The sequence below is a fragment of the Tiliqua scincoides genome, chromosome 5 (genome assembly GCF_035046505.1).
Source record: "Tiliqua scincoides isolate rTilSci1 chromosome 5, rTilSci1.hap2, whole genome shotgun sequence".
Lineage (NCBI taxonomy): Eukaryota > Metazoa > Chordata > Lepidosauria > Squamata > Scincidae > Tiliqua > Tiliqua scincoides.
Genome location: NC_089825.1, coordinates 63,765,156 through 63,791,765, shown reverse-complemented (window position 1 = coordinate 63,791,765; position 26,610 = coordinate 63,765,156). Strand labels below are relative to the sequence as shown.

Genomic DNA, 26,610 nt, shown 5'->3' with positions numbered 1-26,610 from the left:
TAAAAGGGGATTGGACAAATTTCTGGAGGAAAAATCCATTACAGGTTACAAGCCATGATGTGTATGTGCAACCTCCTGATTTTAGAAATGGGCTATGTCAGAATGCTAGATGCAAGGGAAGGCACCAGGATGCAGGTCTCTTGTTATTGGTGTGCTCCCTGGGGCATTGGTGGGCTGCTGTGAGATACAGGAAGCTGAACTAGATGGGCCTATGGCCTGATCCAGTGGGGCTGTTCTTCTGTAGCACAGAAATGTGCCTGTGGAACACTAGGGGAGTCATTTCAGGTCCTACTCTTCTATTTGCCTTTCTGTAAATTGCAGGTAACTGACATAATTTCAGCTGCCTCTCTGCAGTTAATGAGGTATTGAGCATTATTTCCATGCACCAGAGCAAGATTTAGCACTGTTGTTTGTTTTTATGTGCTGAAAGTGCAAGTTGCTATCACTTTACATTTGCTGGGTTTCGCTTTCAAAAAGCACATTTAAGGAAAAACATTTATCATCTTTGTAATATATGGGTTCCAAAAAGGAACTTCACACCCATCTAGAAGAAATAAAACAGCAGATGCAAAATATCATCCTGGCGATCCGACGTCTGATTAAAATGCCCTTTTCACTGAGGTAAACATCATTTCTCTTAGTTCCCTGAACAACCTTATTGCATGGATGGATTGCTGCATTTTCATTACAGGGACCATGTCTACCCATGTTCAATATTCCCCAGCCCCTCTCTGACAAGCAGTGCAATGAAAGAGACCCTTCTTCTAGAATTAGCATGCCGTAGAAAAACAGCAGGAATGGTATCTGTCACATCAGGTGTCCAGCTGCATCTCTGAGGGAAAAACAGGATTCTCGACATCTTCATTAGGCTGTCAAGAAGATTCACTTTTGGATCCTGAAACCAAGATGCCACTGCAATGCCTACAATTCCTACCTTATTGAGACAGATGCCAATTGTAACACTACTCACCAAGACTGACTTGTTATGTTTTACTTGCTATCACAGACCCAGGGGTGAGATTAGATGGTCTTATATGCTGTACAGCAGTGGATGGGATGTTGGACTGGGAGACAGTTGACTAAGATCAGCCAAACACTCACTGAATAATACTGGACAAGCCACTACATCTTACCTCCACTGCCAGCAACGTGCACTCTTGTGTGCGCATTTAGCACTGTAGAAAATGATTGGAAATAAGCTATGTTGATTTAAGGTGAATGTGAGTCAATGTGACTTAGGTGCGCAGGATGCAGCGGCAGCCATTTTCGATGCCGCCGCAGCCACGTGCCCCGGGCAGCTCAGGACTGGGCTCTAACAGAACACAGTATTAAGAATGTAGAATAGTGTTTCACAGAAGCTTGTCTGGTGTTCTAGTCAGAGCAAAACTTCATGTTACTAGGGAAATACACATTGAATGTAGGAGCACTGGGGAACATATTTAGAGAAGAACTGATAGGTAGGAGGAAAAATGATGAACCCTTTCTACAGCAAATGCCCCCATCTTAGGCTATATCAACACCAGAGGTTTCTTCCTCTACAATGCATAGACGTTCCATGGTGGATGGCTTGATATATGAAGGGTTCCCAGAAGGAAAGAAATTTTAAAACCAGCTGCTTTAGTCAAAACATGAGACATGAAAAAGAACCCTGAAGACCCTGGGTTGGCTCATCTTCCAAAGCATCTGAAAGCAGTAAGAATGTTCTGCTACCACTTTTCCTTCTACACTATATTAAATGCTACCAGTAATGTTTCTAGTCCAGGTTTTCCTATGGAATGAAATATTATATTGTCAGCATCAGTGACAATACATTGTTTTATTGATATTTTGTTGGGTCCATTATGTCCTCCGAAATCTCTTGCAAGCAAACCTCAAGCAATTATTCACATCACACTCCATTTCCAAAGCCCTTGTTATGTAATACTAATACTGCATTGAAGAGCAATTTGAAAGATTTAGAACTTTCAGTGTCTGATGACAATGTTTGGCAATGTACCCTAAAAGTTAGGTTAAAAAGAAGCATACACAAAAAAGCAAGAAAAAAACACAGCATTTTAGGTTATGTCTATACCAGTCAAGTTTCATTTAGTATTTATTTCTAGTTATATTTGTATGCCATGTTTTAGTCACACAACTCCCAGACAGTTAAGCAATTTTAAAACAAAAATTTGTAAAACACAATACAACTGTTAAAAATAATGTATTGCTATCAATTTAAGAGGAGACTTTAGCCCAGTGGAACAACCATGGCTTCAGTAACTATCAGAAGGCCAGAACAGAAGAGAAAGATTCTCTTCTCCAATCCAGTGGAGAGAAGGTTCTGCCCTATGTATTTGCCAGTGAAACCTCAGCAGGTGTCAGCACATGGAGTAGAGCCTCTGCAGAAGATTTCATGAGGCAGGCAGTTGCATATCAAATGAGCAGCCTGCACCATATTGGTTGCCATTTCTGTTCCTATTCCCCATGCATTTGTGCAATGAGCTGTGCAAATCTGTACCAAGCACTTTTTCCATCACAGGCCTTTGTTTCTAGATATATATGTGAAGGCAGTTCCATGGAGCAGGGTGGATTACTTTACTTCAAGTGGTATGTTTTGGGGAGGTGGCTCATTCCCATGCGCTATTTGTAGTGTTTTTGCCTGGCCAAGGAAGGAAAACTTCATGGTAAAAAAATCCTATCACCATAGTGTGATCAAATGATGGCAGCAACAAGGAGGCCTGTTCTGGGTAACCTCCACAAACACCTACATCATCAGCCCACACCAATACCCAGAGTCCTCTACGAGCACCCATAGAGGCGCATGACTGGTCTTTGAACAGCAATTTCTCTTAAATATCTGAGTTTCTGCATGGCTAGCCAGGCACAGACTCCTTTATGGAATTTGTCCAGAGAGATTATGCCCATTTCTAGAGATACTGGAGCAAAGAATTTAGCAGCTGCTGTGAAGCCCACATGAGAATATCATGATATTTTAAGCTATTTCCACAGTGATGGAAAGGAAATGAAGATCTAAGAGAGGTACTGTAGCACTGTGGCAAAGGGAAAAACTAAATGCTACAACATAGTGACATGTAAAGTTAGCCTTGGACAGCTGCTTTTCCTTTGCAATGTTCTAGGAAGGGAACTATATACAGCATGTGTGAGTGTGTGGGGTGGGCAGTTCTTATGTCTTTTACCGCCAGCCTATTTTTTTCTTGTAACTCCTGCACACTAGCTGCTTCTTCTCTTCCTTACTCCATGACAAGGTCCCTGATCTGTGTTTAAATGGCACTAGAGTTAACAATTCATATTGAGAAGATGTTGGGAAGAAAATTGTATGCTGGGTGAAATCTGAAATGGAGAAGGGGTAGGAAGGGAAAGGGCTAAGCTTTGAATTGTTCTCCCATTGACTTTCTTTTTTCCTTCAAAAAATAGTCAGTGGGCTTTTGGTATATGAATATACATATAACATATATTTCTGCCCGAAGCATAATATGCTTAACATTTACAGTAGAAAAGAGAGTGAGAAAGGACAGACGGACACACGTACACTTCCATCCATTTGCTCTTATGATGGAGTGTCAAAGATTTTACACTTGATAAGGGAAGTAGATTCTGGCCAAAGTTACTTTTTATTGCAAGCAGGAGAGTAAAGGAAGGATAAACATTGCTCTTTGCAATGTACATGATTTCACATTGAAATGAAGGGCACTAAACTAAATAGATTTCAAAAGGGGAAAGAGATGGCTGGATAAACTTCAATGCTTGAGATATCAGAATGAGTGGAGAGCCAATTCAGCAGGAAGTAATGGAATCCACAGCACATACAAAAGGCAACACTGGGACCAATAAAGATTAAAGTCAGAGAGCCAAGACCAAGCCATCTGTTAAGAAGTGACAATTTGATTCTCAAAGAAAACGTTTGGAAAAATAACATTCACAAGCACACACTTTTATCCTTATGTACTTTTATCCTTAGGGTTTTGTAATTTAATTGTGCCTTTATTTTTCCAGCAAGCATTAAAAAGGTCACTTGGGCTGTTATGAACTCTTACTTAACACTCAATACAATAGTTAACTAATGAATAGCTGTTCTAAAACCATCAGCTGAGAACCATTTTTAGGAAAAATGAAAGCAGAACTCAGACGATGAGCAGTGATGTGGAGATAAAGTGCAAGAGTTCTTCATGGTGCCCTACAGTCATGCCACACCTCTGTAGCCATGCCCCATAGCCATGCCCCACAGCAAAAAAAAAAAAAAATAGCACAACAAAGGTAACACAACAACAAATCATCTTTAAGAATAAAAATTCTAAAGATTCCCTCTCCTGTTTAGCAACCCACTCTGGGTTGGTTGGCTTGTTTTTCCCCCCAGCCAATTATGATGCCCCCTTCCATAACTCATAAAATGCACAAGTTTTTAAAAAACAAAACCCATCCATTTCCGCCTGCCCCAAGACAATCCTCCTATCTGTTTCCCCCAGCAAAACATCAACTTCTCCTGCAGGGCAATTCCATTAATTCCTTAATTCCTCCCATTAATTCCTCTCCTCTCCTCCTCTCTGTGTGTCTAATGTTGATGGAAAAGTTCAGAGATTCTGCTCAAACATATTCATATACTCACATGTTTAGGCTTTGGGACTTGGCAGATATAGTTTGCATATAGATAGCTACATACAAATCATATGTTTCATATGCATATTCATTCATATACTCTCTATGATTCATAAAGCATAGTTTCACAGTAGCAATTCTACAACTAATCAATTTCAGAATATTCCAACCAAAGGACAACCAACCAGGGGCTTTTTGCTTGACCAAGATTGGTAAAGAAGGGACAAGAGAAAGGGACCAAAGAAGGAAATAAAGTAAATGAAGAAGAGATGTTAAAAATTGTTTACACAGGACTGTAAAAGGTTTGCACTGGGCTTGTCAGGAATTGTTAGTTGATACGGCTGTTCTGTGTTGGGCAGATGGCACACTGGCAGAGTAGCCAGGAATGGAGGTGATGTGCATGCTGAGGTCAGTAAGGTCAAGGGATGAGCCAGGACCACTCTGACAACTCTTGTCTGGGCTGGTGAGGCTGGCTGGTGAGGCAATTGGCTGGTTTAAGCAAAGGCCAACTCAAAGCTTTGCCTGTGTAGGTTGGTGCCTTTGGGGTTGGCCAGGATAAGTTAACCCAGTCTCCAATTGGATGTTGCTTTGAGTCAGTATGTCACATCCATGGGGTCTGGGGGAGGAAGATGGCCAAGGGCATTTCCCCCAAATGACTAGCAGGCAGCACGTTTGTGGGGTTCCCTATAAGCTAAGTTTTCTCCTCAGCAGGTTATTGTTTGAATTTAAAAAAGTTATCAATCTGAGGGTGCAATCCTAACCCCTTATGTCAGTGCTTTCCAGCACTGACATAAAGGCAATGCAGCTCTGAGGTAAGGGAACAAACATCCTTACTTTGAGGAGGCCTCTGTGAGTGACACCCAACTGCAGGATGCAGCATATGCCCCACTGGCCCAGCTATGCCAGTGCTGGAAAGCACTGATATAAGGGGTTAGGATTGCCCCTTAGCCTCTGCTTTGTATGCTCATTGTATGACTATGTAAAGCTAGACATTTTTTTAATGCTGATTTTTTAGTAGTCCACTTATTTACTTTTGGATAGTGAAATATTTTTTATCTTGGCACTTTTCCACGAAGGTTACTTTTCCACTATTTATGTGTCTAATCTGCCTCCTAATGATCTTCCTGGTGAGATTGCAAGTGTTTTATTTTTTAAATTACATTATTCTTCATGACCACAAACATAAAATGATTTTACTGAATATTTATTTCCCCCCTCTCATGATAACCTAAATCACATGCATGACAGAATAGAAAGAAAGCTTTATTTCAAGACTATATTTATCTGCTGTCTCAAGAACCTGCCCAAAGGCTCAGAAAATCAATCCTTGACAACACTGCAAGAACTATTATAACTAAAAATTCCAATTAGTTTTAATAATTTAAACAAAATTTTAAAACCCCCTGAAAACATGAAAATCCATTCCTTTCCAATCATATCTAGGTCTTTCTACATGAATGGTTCACGAAGAGAGGAGAACACATCCGTACCTCCAGCAAAGTACAGATTTCTGATTCACAGGTTTCCTATGCTCTGGTGGTTTTGAGTGGCTTGTTAAAATATGTATACGTTGAATCTCATTATTTGAGAGGGTTCCATTCCAAGAACTCACGTGGATGGCAAAAAACGCACTATAGCAAATCAATTTAAAAAAACAAAGTCTCTTTCCTCCTGTGATTTAAAAACAGCCTTGATGACCTTTGTAATGCACACAGAGTCAGTCAGTCTCTCTCCAGGAGCTTAGGCTTCACTAGAGGCAGCAATCCCTCCCTTCACCAAGAGCCCTAGAAAGGGAGAAAGACTGGAGAAGGTGATAATCACTGCCATTTAGCCTTCTTTCATGTGCTCAGGGGGAAGTGAGGAGTGAAGCCTGCAGAGAGAATGAATGATGGATTGTCAGCTGGCTGCCCTTTCTGGCATTATTAAACGACTGTTTTCCTTTAATTTAAAGGGCTCTTGTCATCATCTTTGAGACAGAAGAATCTGTGGATACTTCGGTTATACCTGTAATCATTTGTATGACTGTCCCTCTGCAACAGTAAAAAGCAGTTTTTTAAACTGTGATTTTAAAGGGGTGCATTTTTCCCTTCTCCAGGGATCAGCACATTCCTTCTCATTTGCAGGGGCCATTCGTGTTGAGTCAAATCCATGTATAAAAAATTCGTTTATAACAAGACTGGACCTGTATAAGTAACAGTGGGATAACTTCAGAGTCTTTGCTTAATTATAGGTGATGGAGATATGTGACATGAAAATTTTGGCATTTAAAATTTTAAAATGCAAAAATAGCTCTCTCGCTCTCTCTCTCTGTGTATCTCCTCTGCAAAGTGGTCTTAAGACATTTTAGAAGTGTCAGAAATTTGGAGAACTTTTAAAATTCTCCTACTAGATTTCTAATTTAGAGAGCGCCAGGATGGTGTAATGGTTTGGGAGGTGGACTTAAACCTGGAAGATCCAGGTTCAAATCTCCCCTCAGCCACAAAATATTGTGGGTGACCTTGGACCAGTCACTTTCTCTCACCTACCTCACAGGACTGTTGTGAGGACCAAAGGAGGAGAGCACCTGTGTAGACTGCCCTTAGATCTTTGGAGGAAGGGCAGTATAAAAATGCAAAAAAATAATTTTGTTGATGCCATCTCTGGTTTTTTAAATGAAGTGCATGTTGCTCTTGGAAATGCACTTCACAAATATTGTCTATAAAAACCTGTGGCTTTCAGAGCCTCAGAGGTTCATTGTTCCACATCTTTGTCCTTTATCCTGCATTGCTATTGGTCTAATAACCTGCTGCTGTTGCAATGTCACCCTCATTCCCGCCTCCATGTGAGAACCACTGTGACAGGTGGGACTCAGGATAACACCCCACACCCCTTCTCTTTCCAGCCTTCTCTCTTTCCATCTCACTAAATGCTCCCAAATCTGCAGAGCCAGTATGGGCTGATCTGCTAATATTTGGAGCTCTTCTCTCTAGGTGCCCTATCCTCCTCCATCTCAAGAAAGGCGGTACAGCAATCTTGCCCTGCTCTCTTCAAGGCTACTGCCTCAAGTGTGTGCTAAGGGTTTGCTTCACGACCCTCTTTCTGATTTTGAGACCCTTCTTGTCCCAGGGAGATTCATGTCGCTGGCCCTTTGCCACAATGACCCCTGCAACTCAAACTTCACAGGAAAAGGATTGGTTCACCAAGAACTCATAACTCCCCACTACTTCCATTGTGTTTGTCTTGTGTGAAGTCAAATTGATTGCACTTATAGTGATAGTCTCTGTCTCTTTTCTGTGAAAGCTGCATAGTGTATGTTTGTGAGCATGTGGGAGCTTTTTCTGATTTTGTACAAGTTGGTTGGGGGCCGCAAGATCACCTTCAGAACTCCTTTAACAAGCAAACTGCCTTGACAAAGCCAACCAGTCCTCAGAACAAGGAGAATCTCTCTTGGCAGTGGTGATCTCCTTCTGAGCCTTGGAGTACCAGTCAAGAGGGCTTCTTCAGTAGGGAGACTAGCTTCCCCACTGCAAGTGGGTGAAGTGCATTCATGGCCTGTTTCTAGGTCTCACCCCTTGACTATAGGCCTCGGTTCAGGCTATGAAGAGCCATTTCCAGCCTCAGGCCTGCTGCGTGGCCTGAACTGCTAAACTTTTCTCCTTTCTCCCTCACCATCCATCCCCATTTTCCTTCTCTTTACACCCCATTACATTACACTCCAAGACTTTCCCTTTCTTCTCCTGGATTCTTCTGGAAAGGCCAGCTAATCTCCCTATGTCCCTTCTCTCACCAGAGTTTCCTCCCTCTGCTCTGTCCCTTCTCCTTCTAAGGAGTTCCTCTCCCTGCACTCTCATTCTTCACCTTCTAACTTTTTCCATGGCTCAATTGTTGTGAGAATATTAGCTACAGATTTCCCCTGTATAGATTGTGTGTGAGCTAATTCAGTTGGACCCAATTTGAATCCCCTTTTTTGGTTTCTTTAGTAAATGTTTATGCACCTTCACCCTTGTCTCAATTTTCCTTTCAATGCTGAAATACATATACAGTCAGGCCAATGGCAATTACACTGGATTCCTGCACACAATTGCTTCCCTTCCCCCATGTACAAATGTTACATATGTTTTAAAAAGCACTGCTGGTAACATCTCTTAAGCCTAAACAGAACATTGATGAACCGCAAACTTTTTGTCATGTTGACGTGACCATGTGAAGTAGTTCTACATGCCTAAAGAAAGAAGAACAACAGGTTTACATTTTGCTAAATTAAGGTACTGTTTAAAAAAACAAACCACAGTTAGAGAAAGATCATAGTTTTTAAGAGAATGAAAAATATATTAGGAGAGGCTATACATTTCACAGTGTGCTTATGTAAAACTGAGTCCCAGATAGCTTTTCTGAAAACATTATAAATTCATTCAAGGAGGGAAGAGTGATTTTCACTTATCAACCTTCCCTCTGCTGCCCAATAACCACCCCCCAAACCTCAAAATATTTTTGGATGGCAGAGGGATTTGTAGAGGGGAGGAAGGGGAATTTGAAACAATTGCCCTTACCCTTGTAAGAACTTGAACTTCTTCAGGTTAGGATTCAACTCTCTATGTCTACCTTGGAAAACAGAGCTACCCCTAAGACATTTAGCATTCTGTAAGTAACTGTTTTCTCCCTCTAGCAGCAGTTTGTTTTGACCACTACCTATGGAAGCTTACCTTGATTTAGCAAAACATAGACTATCATTCTTCCATCCATGGAAGAACGACTTGGGATCCAACCCATAATGCCTTTATCCCACTATGCCTTCTGCTCAACAGATGTTTGGTCATACAAAAATCCATGTACTATAGAGGAAAAATAGGGTTAGTAAAATCATGAGTTGCGCAATTCCTCTTACAAAACACCTTCCAATCTCTGGGAAAAAGCAAAACAAAACTAGGAACATCCTTGCATTTGTCTTGAGCATCTTCAATTGACACTCATGTAGATGGTGAATGCCTACTAAATGGCCTGGAAGTACTAAATGCAACTGTTGCCAAGAAGGAGAACTAGGTAATGAGCAGAGGGATTTGGTGTTTTATGTAGATAAGGAAACCTGCAAAGCAACAAAATTCCTGTTTGTTTGGGATGCTCTTTTGTTTTGGAGAAGAAGAAAAAAACCCTTTCAAGGAAACAGTCTCACTGGGAAGACTGAGTCTTGCATGATTTCTTTATTCAACAATTTTATTATATCCATTGTTGCATCATGTGTTCATTCACGAGCAGTAAAATGCTTAAGAATTGTAGCTTGGCAGAGAGTGTATTTGCTGAAAAACTGAGAGGTTGTTTTTCTCATTTTCTTCAGTCATATTTGATGATATGAACATTCAAAGAAATTATGAGCGCTGTCCAGCCAAAGTGAAATACTTTTAAGTCACATTGATTTCAACATAAGAGTTGTCAGGAGGTATTATTATACCAACAGTGGCCAGCCAGATGTCTCCGCAAGCTCACAAGCAGGACCTGAAGGTGGGAGGCATTTCCTGCTGTTTTTCCCAGATATTCAGAGATATACTTCTTCTACACACAGAGGCTGACATCCACTGATAGATTTACCCTCCATGAATTTGTCCGATCCTTAAAAGCCATCTAGCAGCCCAAAACTATCTTGGTTGGCCGTTGTGGGAGCAAATCTTCTGCTGGCTCTGGCTGCCATAAAGCAGTCAGCACCAGTCATAAAAGGTGCTCTGGCAGCCCACTAAGTTAGGAAGCCGGTGGCTTCTCATGCATGTTGTCAGCTGTCCTGCCACCCACCAGAGAAGGTACATCAGTGGGAGAGGTGGGGGAGGGCGGAACAGGGCGGGGAGGCTGCAAGAGGGGGTAGATCTGGTGACAGTGGTGTGAACCAGATCCTATCCCCCTTTCCTGCACCCCTTCTCTCCTTGGACTTGTGTTAGTGAAATCACTAGCGCTGGTCTGAGGAGACCCATTGTGGAATGGGAAGCTTATAGAAATGCAGGGGCATTTAAATCTTCATTTGCCTCTGAAGCATCCCAATCCCGCTGGATATAACACACGCATTGTTGGCATGGTTGCATCAGTGGGGGGGGGGTAGGATTTGGCTCTAAGTTAGTTTGATTCTATATATGTTGTACTTGTAAATATGCGGGAAAGCAAAGTGACAGCAATTTTAAGAAATGGTCCTCAGGAGAGGCTGAGAGCTATCCTCCCCACTAAATCAGCACATCCAACCAGATTAGTAATTAACAATATTGGCTCTAATAACCCTTGGCAAGAAAGCAGCTTGTTGATACCCACTGGGACTTCTACAATCATTGCCACAAAAGGAGAGGCTGAAATTTCCACAGATGGCAGAACTAAGAGTTTCAAAAAGGGTGGGGGGAGGGGAGAGAGAGAGGAAATAAAGTTTACAAACTAGAAGAAGGGACAACTTCACAAGTATTGCTTCTCAAGTATAAAATTATTTTAAAGGAAAAATAGAGGAGCTTGGAAGTTAGCAATTATTTTAGAGCTAAACACAATGTCTGATTGAAAAGAGCATCCTTAAATCTAAAAAAGAAGCAAAAACATATACAAACACTTTTAGACTATTCAGAGTGTTCAAGTGCAATTAACCCAAATGACTATGTTGTGTATCAAGAGCAATAATCCTTCTGGCAGCTGATAAGAAGGAAAATGAATATGTATGAGATGGTGGGTGGAGAGCCCTGCGTCAGACAGTCTCCAGTCCTCCCGCACAGAAAACGCTTAGTAGATTTGATGATTGGTGACATATGATCTGAAATCTTTTCTTTTTTAAAAAGTAGTTCCAATACTTTTGGTATTCAGGGCCTTGATCAAACTTCTTGTTTGTCAAGAAACAAGTAAATTCATATGGGCAGAAAAACTTTGATTTCCAATAATGCACTCAAAAAAGTCAATACAGGTTGTGTCTCTGCATCCGTAGGGGTTCCATTCCCAGAACCCTCTTGGATGCTGAAAATCACATTAAATGAAATCAGTTTTTTAAAATTGCCCCTTTACTCAGCAGTTTAAAAATAGCCTCGCTTACCATTGTAATGTGGGATAGCAGCAGCAGGAGGCAGGCAATCAATCAATCAATCAATCAATCAATCAATCAATCAATCAATCAACAGCTTAGTTTCAGTTCACTCAAAGGCAAGTGACCCTTCCCTTCCCCCTGGAGCACTCGAAAGAATGCAAAGAGAATGCAAAGATGATAATCACTTTCATTCTTTTGCGTGCTGTTCTGTTCTGTTCTGTTCTCAGCCCCTGGAGAGAATTTGATTGATTGCCTGCCTGCTGCTCCTCTCCTGCATTACAATGGTTAGCTAGACTGCCTAAAGGGATATTTTTCTTTTAATTTAAAGGAACCATTTCCTCATGTTGAGATAAACCTATGGCCATAAAATCCATGGTTAATTAGGTTATACCTGTATATTAGTACTTATTTTTGAAGAACAGCTAATCACAAATGAAAAGTGGGGTTGAGTTATTTGCAACGCACAGCCAAATCCTAACCAGACTGCAAATCACTGGTGCAGGAATGAGCAGCCCCATGTTGGCATATTTGATCCAGGAGGGGGGGAAAGGATCTGGCAGGAACCTCCACTGCCATTTGCCCCTGGGCCTGGGCCACCCACCCTCACACCATCCTCCCCTTCTCTATTTCACACCCTTCCCACTCTGAAATGGGCATGCGGCAGCTGAGGGAGGTGGGGCCAAAATCTGGCACAAGTGCCTGGGCAACCTGGAGCAGATGCGAAGTGCTCATGTAATTTCTCCACAATCTACAAGTCCCTTTTTATCACCCATTTCCCTCCCTCACCCGCCAGCGGGCCAACTATTTCTCTGCAGGTTTCCTGCTTCTAATATATTTAGGCCCAATCCAAAGGGCTACTTAGGCCTGCACAATTCCCTTGTGCTGGCCTGGAAGTGTCACAAAAGTGTTGTAAGTGCAGTCTGCACCACTGCAGGAGTCAGCAGGTTGGTGTACAAAGGTGTGCTGGCCTCCACAGCACCTGTTTAAGTTAAGTTTGCACTGGCAGCAGGCTGTCAGCACAGGGGTCTGGGGAGGGGGGGGAGGAAGGTGTTTCAGGGGTGTTCTGGGGCAGGAGGAAGATGAGCGACAGGCAGGCTGATGGGAGGAACTGGCCGGGAGGGCAGCAGGACCAGGATCCGGCACTTAGGCTGGATCCTAACCCCCCTCCTGGGTGGCCTGGCCTACCGCCGAACTGCTCAGATCTGTGCCAACTCTTGAAGTGGCACTGATCCAAGTAGCCCCATTCTGCTTGCTACTGCATTGCTCAGGATAAGGGGAATTAATTCCCCTTGCCCTGAGTTGCGCTGCAGCCAGCCCCAACCCTGCTGTGGATGCAGTGCAGGCCAGGCTCCAGGGCAGGTTAGGTTGGTCTGCCTAAGAAGCTTGTATTATTCCTTTTAATACTGCTCTTCAAAATCTTTCTTTGCCTCTCATATCATTTTCTTACATTTCTTTTGCTGGAGTTTGTGTTCCTTTTTATTTTCCACATTAGGGCAAGAATTCCATTTACAGAAGGAAACTTCCTTGCCCTTTACAGGTCCCCAGTGAGTAGTAAGATTTGCTTTCATTTAGATAAATCATTTTATTATTTGCCCTTCCTCCTACACAGTCTCTGGAAAATGACACGTAATAATAATTTTTAAAAGGCTTATAATTAAACATCCTAAAAAATTAATATAGATTTTAAATTAGCATTTTGGGGCTGCTGAGAGCATAGAAATTTGAAGATGGCACTAATGTTAATCCACACTTGTGAAATGGAAGTAACATCTGACAATAACAGGTAATTGCCAATTAGCACAACCTCTCCCCTGATTTCCACCCCTCTCTCTTCCCACAGATGGCCTCTATAGACTGAATACTTGTATACTCTTTGGGACAAAAGAAAACAAATTCATTGTATTTCAGGATGAGTGGTACACCTCACTGTGAGTTCCCTGACCTTGGAACACCCTGGGCAGCCCAATCCTAAACTTTCTCAGTGCAGCACAGTACAGCAGCACTGAAATGGCTGTCCCTGTATCCCATGGGACCAGGGAAACAGCTAGAGGTCTCCTTGAGGTAAAGGAACACAGATTCCCTGTATTGGAATTCTGGAAGATATTGCGAGGAGATAGGATGCGGTGTCAGCAGTGGCCCTTTGCTCTGGTGAATCTGGGAGACATAGGGTTTTCAGCAGGCAATGTGCTGCACGGATGCAGCCACTAAAGGCAATGAGGTCTTCAGGGATATAAGTAGCACCTGAAGCAAGGAGAGTTGTAGTTGAAGAGAGAGGAGACTTGCTGGCTTATTGGACTGACTTTCTGGCACACAAACTCACGATCTGGAGGACAAACAACAAACTGGCACACTGACTGATGGACTAACAGACTAATCAAACAGAGACTGCTGAGTGGTGGAGAGCTGAGGTGGTGCTGCTGTACCTGAAAGGACTGCTGGTTGGAGAACTGGGAGGAGGCTTTCAGACTTACACCTACTAGTCTCCTTCCTGCTGGTGCTGGTGTTCAGCAGTGGGTGTATATGCTGCTTAAGCTAGCTGTGCTTGAGCTGGGGGGGCTAATTAGATTGAAGTGGGCATAAGTTCACTAGGCCAAGGCTAGAACAAGAATTTGGCAAAACATTTCCTTACCTTGAGTTGAGCCCCGGCAGCCCCAATGGGTCTTCTCGGATCCGCGCCAGATCTTAAGCTCCACGGCTCTGGTGGGAGTATAGTACTTGGTGCCGATCTGCTGCCGTCTCTGCCACCCTCCTGGGCTCGATCCACCCTCTGGCCCTCACTCTGTTCACCCAGTTCCACCCCTTCCCACCTTTCCCTGCCCTGAAACATTTCCCTGCCAACTGGCAGGGATACTTACTGCATGGTGTTCCTGTTCTGCATTTTGCCAGCACTGAGGCCTAGAGCTGACTGGCACTGACCTCTCTGCCAGTGTCAGAATGCCTTATAGTACTTTTGCAACACCTAGTGCCAACGCTGGGGCTGCAGTGGTGACACTGTGCCCAACAGGATTGGCTCAAAGGGGACTAAACTGGTTGTCCATTTCCAGGTCCAATTCAAGGTACTGGAATTGACCTTTAAAGCCCTTCGCAGTTTGGGTCCAGGTTATCTGAACTGCCTTCTCCCATACATTCCCATACAGGGAATCCCATACAGCGGCGAGCATTCTCTGCAGTAGCGCCGTAATTATGGAATTCCCTACTGGGGGAACTAAGAACTTCACGGTCTTTCAGTGAGGGCTCAAAACATTATTGTTCCTGCCTTTCATTCATTCATTCATTCATTCATTCAAGAGATTTCTACCCACCTTTCCTCTGCCGAGGCAGATGCCCAAGATGGCTTACAATTTATAGTTAAAAATATAAAATATAAGAACAATAAATAAAATCACAAAAAATAAAACCAACTGGAGGAGGGCGAAACTCCTTATACTCAAGGAACCCATCACCCAAACGCTAAACGAAATAAAAATATTTTGAGCCGTTATTGAAATGCCATGAGGGAAGGGGTAGATCTTAAAAATGCAGAGAAAAGTATTGTGTGTTTGCTCTCTGTACCTTTGTAGCAGTCCTTTGGTTATAAATAGTTGCCCTCCTCTCTGTGTTGTTCTCTTTTTATGAATTTATTTATTGCTTTCATATATGGTATATTTAATCTGAATTTTAAGCTGCCTTGGGCATTTGCTGTGGCATAGGAAAGGCAGGGTAAAAAAAATCAAACTTGCCCCCTATTCCTGATGCCTAGGGCAAGAGGCATGTTTTGAACTCTTTGAGTTGCATCCCCAGATCACGAGCTATTTACTTGGTTCCATAGCACTAAATGAAATTGAGATATGAGTAGAACACTGAAATTTCAGTTAAATTGAGACCATCCCAGCAGCACTCAAAGCCTTAACCCGTAAATGCCAGTATACCTCATAAGGCTGCTTGTGTTCCACTTATACCTGTGACCTTGTGCAAACTGGAAAGCAGCAGAGTTCTTGCTACAAGGAAGCACTTCTCCAGCACTTGCCCAAGTAGGCTGGCTGTGCTGGTGCTGATAACAGCAAAGTGAAGAACACAGAGAACTGATGTAGTCTAGTGGCTACAGTGTTGGACTTCGCTCAGGGAAACCTCAGTTCAAATCTCCACAATGCTGACTGAGTGACCTTGGGTTACTAGCTATCAGCCTCAACTACTTCACACATCTGTGGAGATAAAAAGGAGGAAACTGTGTATGCCTCCCTGAGTTCGCTCGAGGAATGGTGAAATGGTAGCAGTAGGGTTTTGGACTACACACAGCTCCAGTTCCTGGGTGATGTTTTTCTGCCTAGGGAAATGTGCACTCAGCGCCTATTTGCATACGGTTCTCAATGGGGCATGCAAACAACTTCTATATTAGGGTTTTCAAATTTTGAAATATGGGTGGATGCTGGGTGGGTTCAAGAGCAGAACCCACAGAAAATTCCATTTACCTAAGGTACAGCTACTGCTTACAAGTTCCTGTCACCAAGGAATCCACATGTAAAAGCCCCACACAGATCACAATACAACTTTGGGCCACAATCAGAAAGCAGGAAATAACCTAGAAAAGAATCACCAATCTAATCATACACATTCATTACATGGCCAAGGAATTAAGCATGAGGTAGGAACTATACAAGATACAGCACATCTCTGATATTAAATACTAATAACAATTGTAGAAATAAATCAGAAATAGGCACAAAAATGTATACACACCATATTTGGAGTGTGCACACATATCCATGGGCTCTGCATCCACAGATTTAATCAACTGTAGATTGAAAATGTATTTGTAACATCCACATGCCCTACTGTACTCTATTTTGCCTCACACCCTGCCATTTCACAGCATTTGCCTTGCTTCCCTCCTGCCTACCTTGTACTGTTCTAGCTGGCTGAGATGCACATAAATTATAGGCAATTTATGCATGTTCAGGTAATGTATGCAATTTGCACAGATTTATGCAGTTTACGCAAACGTACGGAATTTATGCAAATTTAGGTCATTTTATCAGCATGACATCTGTGGGCTCGAAATCCAAGGATTTTAGTATTTTTGTGGGGTACTGAAACCAAACCCCTGCAGATATGGAGGACCCACTCTATATACGTTTCCAACCACTTCCTGAACATGCATGGTTTATTTGGGTTTTCCAGTTTGCAGAAAGAAACACACCCCAGTCTACTAATGACAGCCTAAATGATGCACATATCTGCTCCTCAGAAAAAACCTTCACACCTTCACACCTCACACCTTCATTGTGACAAAAGACACCTGAAAATTTCTCAAGTGCTTCGCTTGCTGATGGGCACCATTTGGTTGTTTTCACAACCAAATGTAGTTGGTTGTGACATTGCCAGCTCCGGTAACCACAGACCACCCACAGTGCACATACAGGATAAGTTTGAATCATAAAAGTAGTCATAGCTTGGAAATACTGCCATGAGAATAATCATGCCATGAGAGAAAACACAATGAGCATAGTATGTTTTACACAATACTGCACATGGGCATGAGTGCATTGTTGTTGATGAAGGTGAGGTGGCTGAACAAGTCAGCAATAACTGAACATAATTTACGTATCAGATATTGAATCTGAGAGACCACTGTTTGCCCCATTGGAATGCTTACCTCACGAGGTTTTCCGCACCGTGAAAACAGTAAGCAAGCACACAGGCAGACTCAAGTCAGCATACATGGGGGCGAGTGCTGAGACAGGTGGGCCCTGACTCGATTCTTTTCCAGAGTCTTCCACATGTGTGACTCACGAGTCACCAAGTCAGCAAAAATCACACATTTTCGTGACTTAAGTTCAAGTCACTGACTTGAGTTCCCATAAGAACATAAGAACAGCCTCAATGGATCAGGCCATAGGCCCATCTAGTCCAGCTTCCTGTATCTCACAGTGGCCCACCAAATGCCCCAGGGAGCACACCAGATAACAAGAGACCTGCATCCTGGTGCCCTCCCTTGCATCTGGCATTCTGACATAACCCATTTCTAAAATCAGGAGGTTGCACATACACATCATGGCTTGTACCCCATAATGGATTTTTCCTCCAGAAACTTGTCCAATCACCTTTTAAAGGTGTCCAGGCCAGTCGCCACCACCACATCCTGTGGCAAAGAGTTCCACAGACCAACCACACGCTGAGTAAAGAAATATTTTCTTTTGTCTGTCCTAACCTGCCCAACACTCAATTTTAGTGGATGTCCCCTGGTTCTGGTGTTATGTGAGAGTGTAAAGAGCATCTCCCTATCCACTCTGTCCATCCCCTGCATAATTTTGTATGTCTCAATCATGTCCCCCCTCAGGCTTCTCTTTTCTAGGCTGAAGAGGCCCAAACGCCGTAGCCTTTCCTCATAAGGAAGGTGCCCCAGCCCCATAATCATCTTAGTCGCTCTCTTTTGCACCTTTTCCATTTCCACTATGTCTTTTTTGAGATGCGGCAACCAGAACTGGACACAATACTCCAGGTGTGGCCTTACCATAGATTTGTACAACGGCATTATAATATTAGCCATTTTGTTCTCAATACCCTTCCTAATGATCCCAAGCATAGAATTGGCCTTCTTCACTGCCGCTGCACATTGGGTCGACACTTTCATCGACCTGTCCACTACCACCCCAAGATCTCTCTCCTGATCTGTCACAGACAGCTCAGAACCCATCAGCCTATATCTAAAGTTTTGATTTTTTGCCCCAATGTGCATGACTTTACACTTACTGACATTGAAGCGCATCTGCCATTTTGTTGCCCATTCTGCCAGTCTGGAGAGATCCTTCTGGAGCTCCTCACAATCACTTCTGGTCTTCACCACTCAGAAAAGTTTGGTGTCGTCCACAAACTTTGCAACCTCACTGCTCAACCCTGTCTCCAGGTCATTTATGAAGAGGTTGAAAAGCACCGGTCCCAGGACACCGGTCCCAACCTTGGAGCGTACATTCCCTTATCTTGAGGAGGCTTCCGTGACTGCCATTCAACTGCAGGATGCAGCACATGATACATTGGCACTGCTATGCCAGTGCTGGAAAGTTGGTTAGGATTTGGGCCTTAATAGTTTTAGGTGCCAGCTAAGTACATTTTTGTTTTATTTTATTCCGTACAGAATTAGGGCAAAATGTTGGGATAGGTATTCCCCAAATACCAAACATGTTCAACCTCAATCAACCCAAACATATTCAAGGAAAGTAGGATGATAAGTTCTGGATAACTTATAGACCAAACTTATAGACCAGGGGTGTCAAACTTGTTTCATGCAAAGGGCCGAATAGCATTCATGATGCCTGCTGAGGACCGGAAGTGATGTCATTAGGGAGGAAGTGATGTCATTAAACAGGTAATAAAAAATAAGCACTTTTACTCACTTAAGAACTCATTAGTTGCAAGTGACAAAAGAAAATACAGAAATTTTGATCATATTTCAAGATATAGGAGAGCTCAATTTTCATGTGGGCTGCCCTTTCAGCAGTAACTCCTTAGCACTGCTCAGCAGCTGAGAGGGCCAGATAAAAACCTTCTGTGGGCTGCATCTGGCCCCCAGGCCTTATGTTTGACACCCCTGTTATAGACCAACATTATAGACCAAAATAAAGCAAAATGCTTCCTTACAGATTCTGTAGACTGATAGGGGAGCTGCGAGATTGCATGCCAGCTAGATATGGGCAAGAGTTCCTCCTGATGGAATACAGGTTTGGCTAGAAATCCTGGCTGAGAATTAGGGCTTTAATGCTTCAGAAGTCTGTAGTTTCCTTAAAATATAAATTAGTATGGTTTATCCACTAATTAACAAGCAGATAATTTGCATTCTGATGAGGAATCAAAGCAACCTTAGGGAAGAATAGACCCAGAAAACAGGTCCATGCACTTGGCTCTTAGAGAGCTGTATCTGTTGCTTTGCTAATCTCCAACGGTACAATATTTTTTAAAAATAAAATAGTTATGTTTCTGAGACAATAAGAAGAAAATATATACACTTAAAAATCACAGAAACCTGATTTTTAAAAATTCAACAATATATTCATAATACAGCGAGTATTAATTAATGGAGGGCATAAATGCAAGGAAAATCTGATGGACTTAAATGCCATTTTGTTTTGATTTTGCCTTGTCAGTGTGCTCTGTGAGGAATTCTTAATTGCTACAATAGGCTGATAGCATGATGACACTGAGAACTCAAGAATAATTCAACTTCTATTTGCCTATGCAAGATGGCTCTCTACTGAGAATGTATAGAAGGCATGGACCCCCTGAAACACTTGTACAGCTGCAAAAAGAACCCTGGCTTTTGCTTAATTCCCATTTGACAACAAGGAGCAGTATTCAGGAAAACAGTGCTAAGACCCAGAAATACCAACAAAGTTGGGGACACCGATTCCTCCAAACAATGATGTATGAAGATGTGGCCCGACCCGTGGCCCGACATGGAGGCTCAGGATCCAGTGGAGCAAACCTCCACCAGTCCTGCCTCCCTCTTGCCCCGCTCTCTCCCCCTGCATGCCTCCTCCCTACCCTCTCTCCACCCTCTGACTGCCTTGGAACGCCTCCTCACCACTTCCCCCCACACCCCCACCTATCTCTCCGCCGCTCAGCGGTCCACGTGACCGTGGAGCAGTGATGGTCCAACTGATGCTAGCCTGGCGCCAGCCAGTGCTGCACTAGCGCTGGACCAGTGCTGAGGGCCACAGACGTGCCTTATGGCACATTTGCAACAGTGCACGCTGGTGGTATTAGAACTTATTTAAATCTGGTGGATCCCCCCATTTGACACATACATTTTTAATGAAAGCAGTGGGATAAAGAAATCTACAACATCAAATTAATGGTTGTGGTGCTATCGGCAAAACTTTTACAACAGAAAATATAAGTATTTTTAGCTATCTTAAAAATATTTTCCTGTGGATTGGTTAATAAGAGATTTAAAAGTGAGTAAGAACTAAAGTTGTATTGTACAAATTATATAAGGGCACACTGAGGTAAAATAAGACATTTTAATTGTAACTTCTTAGCACATTTCCCCCCTTTGTTGCCTATTTTAGTATGTCTCTCATCTGGAAAGTGCCCATATTTTTAAAAATGCCATTTTCATACTCAAAAGCTCTTGCCTCTCAAATCTGTATCTGTTGAGTTAAATCAAAATACTAAGACCTGAATGACTTGACTTGTTTACTCCTGTAAAATACTAATGCAAAATTAAAAAAAACAAAAACAAACTTAAACTGGAGTCAACCTTTTTTTTTTTGTCCTTGAATTAATAACAATTGTGCTGCTCCAATGGAAAAAAATGAAACTTCAACTTTTTGCAGACAGAATCTGAACTGCAGAAGTGATAAGCAGTTCTGTGAGTCTACTGTCACAGAAGCTGTGCTCTGACACTGATTCTGGCCCCAAGCTAGGATAATCACCTGGGACAGCCAGGGAGTGGCAAAAGAGAGGGGTCAGTGTCAGCTGCAGCTTCTGAGCAGGACTGTCAGGGAAGGTAGCTGGAGAAGACTGGTTGACCAATCAGTATAGAACCTAGTAGTTATTTCCTACTTGCAATAATGTAGTGGCAAATGGAATTAGTTTTGTGTTGCACCCAATTCCAGCTGTAGGGCAAATGCAGCAGGAAAAAGTTAACACTAAATTTTGATTCTGATATGCATGTCTAACATACCTAGAAATATGTCCAACATATGACTAGGGCCATCACGTTTCTATACAATATCAATGTAACTTTCTTTGCTGATTATACCAATATGTATTATTTTTTTCCAGATATTTTCTTAATTTCTCATTTGCAATTCTGCATGTGCATCACTGATTTGGAACCTGAAATGAAGTCTAAGTAAGTGTAAGCACACTAGTTCATATTCATTCATCATTACCTGGGTCTGTCCTCTCCTTTGTTCAATTTTGATTATGAAATCCTTGGGGCAGGAACTTGTCTTTTTTTTGGTATGCCACTCATTACAGTGTCATCTACAATGATGGTGCTATATAATAAATAAAGATAACAATAAAAAACTATCAAAAACTGACCAGCCCTAGAAGTCTTTCAAGAAACATGGTGTGAACCACCAAAGTAATCTCCACAAACAAGTAGCTGAAATAGCATCAATGGTGCTGAGTTCAGATGAATCTCCTATGAAAGCAAATGCAACCATACTTGGAATAGTGATGAAAATAGTTTATTTTTCTTTTTTAGCTGAGCACTACACAAAACTATTTGTGGTAAATTTGTGATACTCTGCCTTAGAAAAATGGATTGGTCCTGTGTTTCATGCTGCATAGGAAATTGAGTCTCCCAGCAATACAAGCTGGGATTATTGTAACAACTTGAGAGTAAAAATAGTTTCCATCTTCTTCACAGCCACCATGACACAGTCATTATCTCTGGTCGGCAGAACACAACTGTTTTTAGACATAATGAACTTGGAAACTACTACATATTCACTAAGTCCTCTGCATCAAATGCTGTTCCAAAATAAATCCTGTTTAATTTCACTGATAACATTGTGATCAATAATCCTCATTAATGTCTAGTATGACTGATTAATTACTTATGACCAAAAGTAGGGAAAAAACCCCACCTATTAATCATTGTAGGGAAAAGTAGGGAAAAAAACCCCACCTAAAAATCATTGCTATGCTGTTAATAGCAGGCAATGATATCTGCTATACTCTATTTTCTTTCTTAATAGGAATATGTGTTCATTCCATATATGTTTTTAGCTTTCACAATTTACACATTAGTCACACTTCCACAAAGCAAATCCGTGACACTTTGTTTTTAGCCCACAGGCAGCACAAAGTTTCTCCACAACATTTTCTCTTTTTGAGTGTAATATGTGGCAGGCTCACTAGGACAGAGTTTGCGCCACTCCAGATAACAAAGTTTATTTCCTGAAAATGAAGGGGGAGGGGGGTGATTAATTCCCAACAACAAAAAATTTAAATGCCACAGTTCCCCAAACACCTAGTTATTTGTCCATTTGTCACAGGCAGTATCTCTGCCTTCAAAAAGCTGTGGCCTAGTTCTGAAAACAGTGTCACTTTCAAAATCTCAATAACTGCTTCAGGTGCTTCCAGACACTAGCTTCATCAGAAGTCAGCCAGGTTGGGCACTGACTGTGAGCCCAAACAGCTGACCACTGAAGCCCCATTGATGGTGAGTAGTGGCAGACCAGTGCACTTGGCAGAGCTTGCTGTTTTTTTACTGACAATGATGACTGGTCAGGTGGGGAAGCAGGAAGAGTTCTCACCCCTCTGGCCAATCAGATTGTTGCCAGGAAACTTCTGGACACAAGCTGGCAGGCATCCAGCTACTTGCTGCTAGCTGGTCCAGGAAGGTAAAACCAGCCAGGTAAGCTGTGGGAAGGGAATGTTTGTAGGGGTGGAGAGGCTTACCATGGGAAGTGAACTTTGTCCATCATGGCATGCCCAAGGATGCAGTGCAACATAGAACTGTCCCTGCTTCCAGGCTAGTGAAAAGCATTAAATTAAAAATGGATCTTGGCTCATCCTGTCTTGGACTGGTCAGCCAAGTTGTCTTGTATGCTGGGTAAAGAAATCCTGAGGTCTGTGATTTGAGTTAGCAGATCTCCAGGGCAAGCATGGCCACTCCCATCCATATGCACACTCTTTCTCTCTCTGCTCCCAAATCCTTCTTCCTAAATGCTGGCTGCTTCTAGCTAGTCTCCTCTCTTCTTTTTTCTCCTCTCACATTTTTTTGCTGTTCCTGGGTCCAAGTGCTGCCATCAGATCCCATCTCCCATTTTGGGGCATTTGCTGAAAGTTAAAGCTCCACTGTAACTGTAACTAGAACGTCTTGCCAGTGCTTCTGCTCTCCTGAAGCCTCATAGCTTGTCTTTCAAACTATATTCAGCTCTGGTAGATGCTGCAAGTTATCTTGTTATAGAGAAAATCTATTCACAGCAGGATCTAGTCTAGTCACACAGGACCTCAGGTCACAGCAACTCTAGATTTTCTTAAGAGAACTTTGAGACTATCGTATGACTCCTGTGACAACTAATGAGATTCTCCCAAAAGCCCTCTAAGTTCCCCGGAAGAATCCCTATTGGTCTCTTGGGGGGGGGGGGGGAGGAAAGAGGACATGCTCAGACAGATACTTCCTTTTCCTTCCTCCTCCAGGGGTCAATGTGACTGGGAGTGCAATACTAACCAACTTTCCAGCACTGGCATAGCTGTGCAGTTGGGGGGCATTCATGGAGGCCTCCTCAAGGTAAGGTAATGTTTGTTCCCTTACCTTGGAGTTGCATTGCTCTTACCTCAGTGCTGGAAAGTTGGTTAGGATTGCATCCTAAGGCACTCCTAGTGGCAGTAGGACCTCCACTCCCTACTTGCTACTCCTCTGCCCACACAATGCTGATCATTGAGGTAGTAGCATTAAGAGACTTAAGGCGCAATCCTAATCAACTTTCCAGCACTGGCATAGCTGGGCCAGTGGGGCCTGTGCTGCATCCTGCAGTTGGGGGGCAGTCATGAAGGCCTCTTCAAGGTAAGGCAATGTTTGTTCCCTTACCTCGGAGTTGCACTGCCCTTATGTCAGTGCTGGAAAGTTGATTAGGATTGCAGCCTTACTCATTAAGAGACTGTGCCAATGTGCTCCTGCTTTCTGTTTCAGCTCATGTGTGAGACAATATAAGACTAAACACTGTTGTTGGTGCCTTCTGTAGAACATAGACTGACTATTGTGACCTCGTGCTGATGCTGCCTGTTTGAAAGAGAGACTGGTCATTGTGACCTCATGCTCATTCTGCCTGCCAGGAAACTGACTGACCCACATGTTCTCATGCCGATGCTGCCCATCTTAAGAAGAAACTGCTCAATATGGCTTCCCACATGTGCTGCCCACAAGAAGGGGGGACGCCCCCAGGCCCACATGTGGCCAATGGGTCACATGAGTTGACCTTTGCAGTCCAGGTAATGATTTTTGTAACTTTCCTATTTTTCATTCTTTCAAAGGCAAGTTTCACCTCTCCTCCTGCAGGCAAACTTCATTGTCCACCAATGTTTTTTAAGACTTCAGATAAGTGCCCTGTAACTCCATGCCAATGATAACATTGACTTCTGCTACTGCTGCCTGCTGTGGCAGAAACTGGGGCAGGAAGGGGGATATTGAGGCCAGGAAGGAGGCACTGCTGATATCCTATTCCCTTTCCTGGCCTCAGTCTGCCTTCCTGGGTCCACTCAGACTTGCTTCAGTAAAATTGCCGGTGCGGGTCTGAGTAGATTCATTCAGGCAGCAAAGGCTTAACCCTGGGCAAGGGAACAAATGTTCTCTTACCCAGAGGAGAACTCTGGGACTCTCTGCCCCCAAGATGAAATGTATGCTCTGGTGGTATGGCTGCACAGGCAGTGGCAGGGGGTGTTAGATAGGATTGGGCTGTTGGACTCCTAAAATTAACCCACATTTGAAATGGAATTAGTCTTGTATGGGTCTTTGCATCCATGAACACTGAAAATAAATGCCCAACTCTTGAAGAGAATCAATTCCAATTAATAATAAATACAAACTTTGTGTAGTGGACCAGCTGGTGTCAATTTCCTCAGTACAATTAGTTGCTCATCCCTTTCATTACTTTTGGATGGCAACCACGGAAATCAGGCTGAGAGAGGCAATATTCCAGAAATGACATTTTGCTACTTGGCAAATTTTGATGTTGCTGGAGGGTCTGTCATGTTGTCCTGTTTTTGATGGGCTTCCATACAGCTTGCCTTGCAGGACCTTAACTAAAAAAAACTTTGATTATAAATAATTATCCATTTTCAGCCATCTGTGAATAAAGTCCTTTGTGATCCATTCATGAAAGCAACAACAGAAGACTTTGGTGTGTGTTTTAGAAAGTGAGGACACTTTATTTCATCTATGAATTATGGTAATTGACTCTATGAAACAGTGCCATGAATGTTTCCTCATCCAAATGGGAATTTTTTTAATGATGTAGGCACTAAGCAGATTTCTTTTTACTATCAAATCTAGTTGGTGTCTTTATTTAAAAGTTACAGTAAATTTGTTGCAACAAAATTCATGGACCCAAGATTAACATAGCCTAAAGGATTGTAATTCACAGGTGTGATGTCACTTGGCCCTTGAAATGCATCAAAATTGTGTCACACCTGTGAATTATGAGAATCTGTTAATTAGTTGAATGCTTATTTGATGAACACCTGTCATCCCCTGCTTCACCTCCCTCCTGCTGTTGAGGACAGGCAATATTCTGCTACAATTTTCAATCTAGTTGGCAATAATATGAGGATGATTAAAGAAAAAAACCTCCCACATGACTCTGTTCATTCTTGGTAATCAAAGTAAGTCATGGCAAGCTATCACATAAAATGAAAACCATCTCTACATTAGTGATCCTAAAGGTGTCTCTAAATCCTTTCAATTTTGTTTCACACACTATATCCATTCACATGCACACAGAGTACTGTTGGCTGTTTCCACATGGTGGAATCCCGATAGTGTCTGGGAGCTTGTGTGGGTGGTGTATCCCACCACGTGTGATGGTGGGGCCCATCACACGTCATCCTTTTGCATTTAGTCGGCACCTCCCTGCAATTAGGGAGCTGACTGAATGGGAAAGACCCATGAGACCAGCCCTATCCATATGTAATCACGTGTAATTCTGGACATGTTGGATCACACCATGTGGAAGTGGCTCCCATGCCACTGGGTGTTCACATAAAGTAGGGCTTTATTAACTCATAATGCAGAATTAGAAGATAGAAGACTGGCTTGAGAAAGTCACAATCCTGCTTTCATTTTCTGTAAAATGCAGAGCTGTTACAAAAAAAAAAAAATCAACGGAACAAGTTGCATCTCTCTCCCCCCCCCCCCCCCGCCAAATCAAGGATAACCCATCCTGGGACACTGCAAGGGCTGCTGCTAAATTCCTAGGGGAGGTGCTGGCAGCCATGTAGAGGGGCTTCAAGCAAGGCCTCTGGCCAAGAGGAGGATGGGGGGAGGGCACTGGCTTTCACCTTGGTCCTCCTCTCCT

The 26,610-nt window shown here is 42.7% G+C and overlaps 1 protein-coding gene across 1 annotated transcript in view; it reads right to left on the bottom strand.

Annotated features, from left to right (window-relative positions):
• The window catches only part of CNTNAP2 (contactin associated protein 2), a 1,320,279-nt gene that overhangs the window by 235,554 nt on the left and 1,058,115 nt on the right, over window positions 1–26,610 (bottom strand). The gene's annotated exons all lie outside the window — the stretch shown is intronic.